This window comes from Aethalodelphis obliquidens, unplaced genomic scaffold (assembly GCF_003676395.1).
Source record: "Aethalodelphis obliquidens isolate GAN/ISIS:26980383/991018 unplaced genomic scaffold, ASM367639v1 scaffold1, whole genome shotgun sequence".
Lineage (NCBI taxonomy): Eukaryota > Metazoa > Chordata > Mammalia > Artiodactyla > Delphinidae > Aethalodelphis > Aethalodelphis obliquidens.
Genome location: NW_020837945.1, coordinates 66,134,656 through 66,138,542, shown reverse-complemented (window position 1 = coordinate 66,138,542; position 3,887 = coordinate 66,134,656).

The following is a 3,887-nucleotide window of genomic DNA, read 5'->3' as shown; positions in this document are numbered from 1 at the left end:
ACGGCTTGTGTCTCCTGTTTAAAACCTTTCTGATTAACCTTTAAGCTCAAGTTCAGTGGTGGCCAGCTCTTTATTAGGGTGCCTTTCCCTCTCCCATCACCATAGCAAATGAATTACTGGGTCTGGGTCTCAACTGGATTGCCCTAGTTCTTACACTCAGCATGCAACCCAGGTGAACTACAGACAAGGGTTTGAGGGAACAATTGGCAAGTAAGATAAACACATAAACAGGAGGTCTCCTGCTGGGGATCAGTGCCAGAGGCATCTGGATCCCTGACCTCTTCTGATTGCTAATGAAGCAGTTAGTTCCTCCCTTTGCATCTCCAGAACCTCTCAGTTCTAATCATCTTTAGTGGTTGAGTGAAGGCAACACCCATGAAATGTCGAAGTGAACTTAAAGCTACACCCACAAACATGAACTGTTGAAGAATGTCGTTTTTGTTTTTGTTTTTTTGAAAGCTCCTACAACATCTAACATAGAGTTTTTACGCAGTTGCTCAATAAAATAACCCTGGAATGGAACATAATGGAATGAAATAATTGTGATCAGTTCATATCACTTCTCTAATTCCTGTTATGGAGCTTGAGGCTTGGTCTATTGGGCTGGCCAAAAAGTGCCTTCGGTTTTTAAGTAAAAGTAAAAGACACATTTTTCATTTTCACCAAGAACTTTATTGAACAACATATTCACCCTTTTGTTTCACTACCTTCTGCCATTTTTCAGGCAACTTCAAAATTCCATCTTCCCAAAACTTTTTACCTTTTTGAGCAAAGAACTGTCCCAGGTGCCTTTTACAGTCTTCCAGGGAATTGAAATTTTTCCATTGACAAAATTTTGTAAAGACTGAAGTAAATGGAAATCCGAAGGTGCAATGTCTGGTGAATGTGGCGGATGAATCAGAATTTCCCAGCCAAGCTGTAACAGTTTTTGCCTGATCATCAAAGAAACATGCGGTCTTGTGTTATGCTGATGGAAGATTATGTGTTTTCTCTTGACTAATTCTGGATGCTTTTCGTTGAGTGCTGCTTTCAGTTGGTCTAATTGGGAGCAGTACTTGTTGGAATTAATCATTTGGTTTTCTGGAAGGAGCTCATAATAGAGGACTCCCTTCCAATCCCACCATTTACACATCACCTTCTTTGGATGAAGACTGCCTTTGGGGTGGTTGGTAGTGGTTCATTTCGCTTGCCCCACGATCTTTTCTGTTCCACATTATTGTACAGTATCCACTTTTCATTGCCCATCACACATTTGTTTTAAAAATGGAAAGTTTTCTTTACATTTCAGTAGAGAATCGCCCTCGGAAGTACAGTCAAGTAGGTTTTTTTCACTTAACTTATGTGGAACCCAAACATCAAAGCAATTAACATAACCAAGCTGGTGCAAATGATTTTCAGCCCTTGATTTGGATAGGATGTTTTGAGTATGTCAGCTATCTCTCACATGGTATAACATTGAGTGCTCTCAATTAATGTCTTGATTTGATCACTATCAACTTCAACTGCTCTACCCTAAATCTCCAGCATGAAACTTCACAAACCACTTTTGACACATTCGATCAGTCACAGCACCTTCTCCATACACTGCACAAATCTTTTTTTTTGCATTTTGGTTTCATTTTCACCTTTGTTGAAATAATAAAGCATAATATGCTGAAATTGTTGCTTTTTATCTTCCATTTTCAAAATGAAAATGGCTACACAAAAATTCACCAATTTTGATGTCTTTTTTTAAATGCACGCTGATATGACAGCTATCACATACAATCTAACAAAATTGTTTTGAATGAAGTTAAAGACAACTAAGTGCTACTAGAGCCATCTTACGGAAAAAAATGAACGAACTTTTCGGCCAACCCAATACATTTGATTTCCCCTCTGCGGCAGAGGAGAAACATCCTGATGTTACTACAGTCTTGAGAAATGGGGAAGAATACTTTGTCTTCATATATAAAACTCTTTCTACAGGTGCCACACTCCATAGACTCCCCCAAGCCTGGGAGTTTTTCATGCATGTCTACACAAGCTAATAAGGAAATGGGATTTCGAGCTTCCAGTAAGGAAAGAACTAGAGATGCTCTCTTCATCTGGTATTCATACCTCTCCCATCATGATCTAGACCAGCTTATCATTTCAAGCATTACCCTTCCTTTATACAAAATAATAACAGTACACCTTAGATTTGGGGGGCAAAGTTACAATTTAAAATATTTTCTCCCATTATTCTCCAAAGTGCACCAATACCAGGCTATCGAAACCACCAGCACCAAGCACCTCAGCCGTCAGACCCTTCACCGTTTCCCAGACATAAGCTTTCCTTCTTGTTTTTGCCATTCTTTCTCAAGAAATACCTTCTTCGTTTCTTTCTCTCCAATTTCGTATGCCTCATCCCATCTCTACCAAAACCCCACCACCCAATGAAGGCTCTGCTAACTGCAGGAGCCTGAAATGGTCTCTTTCCTCTGAATTTTCATAGTATTTGTTTATGCCTCTATTCGAGAGTTACCAAATGCTACTTAATATTTTAATTGCTTTGGGTTTATAACAGCTTTATCGAGATAAAATCCACAGATCATACAATTCATCTAGTTAAAGTGTAGAATTCAATGGTTTTAGTATATTTAGAGTTGTACGACCACCATCACAATCAACTTTAGAATATTTTCATCACCCCAGAAAGAAACTCTGTACCAGTCACTCCGCATTCCCCCCTCTCTCCAGCCCCTGACAAACATTAATCTATTTTTTGTTTCTATAGATTTGCCTATTTTGGACATTTCATTTAAATGGAATCATACATCATGTGGTCTTTTGTGACTGGTTTCTTCCACTTATGTGTTCTCTCATAATGTTTTCAAGATTTACCCACGTTGTAACACATGTCAGTACTTCATGTTTATTGCTAAATAATATTCTATTTTATGGATAAACACGTTTTTTAATCCATTCATCAGTTGATAGAAATTTGGCTTGTTTCCACTTTTTGGCTATGATGAATAATGCTGCTATGAACATTTGTGCACAAGTTTTTGTTGGATATATTTTTTTCAGTTCTCTGGGATACATACCTAAGAGTGGGATTGCTGGGTCATACAGTAATTCTATTTTTTTAACCTTTTGAGGAACTATCAGACTGTTTTCCGAAGTGGCTGCACCATTTTACATCCCCACCAGCAGTGTATGAGGGTTCCAATTTCTCCACATCCTCGTGAGCACTCATTATCTATCTTTTGGTTTTAGCCATCCTAATAACCGTGAGTGGTATCTCTTTGTGGTTTTGAAACCGTGCACCTCAGATTGGGACTTGAACCCATGTGCTGGGACTTGAACCCGGCCAAAACAAACAGTCTTCCAACTGAGATCACACACCTGGTTTCAGGACTTAATGAAGCTCAGGCTCTTGATGTCTCATTGCAGAAAGAATTCGGTGAGAGACAAAGTGATAGGTAAGAAGTGGATTTATCTAGATAGAAACACACTCCACAGACAGAGTGTGGGCCACCTCAGAAGGTGAGAAAGGCACCAGGGTATGGGGTTTTCAGTTTTCATAGGGATGGGTAATCTCATAGGCTAATGAGTGAGAAGAGTATTCCAGCTATTTTGGGAAGAGGTGGGCATTTCCAGGAATTGGGCCACCGCCCACTCTTTGATCAAGGTTGGTCTTGGAACTGTCATGGTGCCTGTGGGTCATTTAGTGTGCTGATGTGTTACAGTGAGGTATACTGAGGCTCAAGATCTAGTGGAAGTTGACTTGTCTGCCATCTTGGACCCATTTGGTTCTCATCAGTTTATGTCATGTCCTTGGGCTATGTCACTCTTTCAATGCCCTGCCCCCTTCCCTCCTGTTTCAGTTTTGATTTGCATTTGCTAATGATATTGAGCATCTT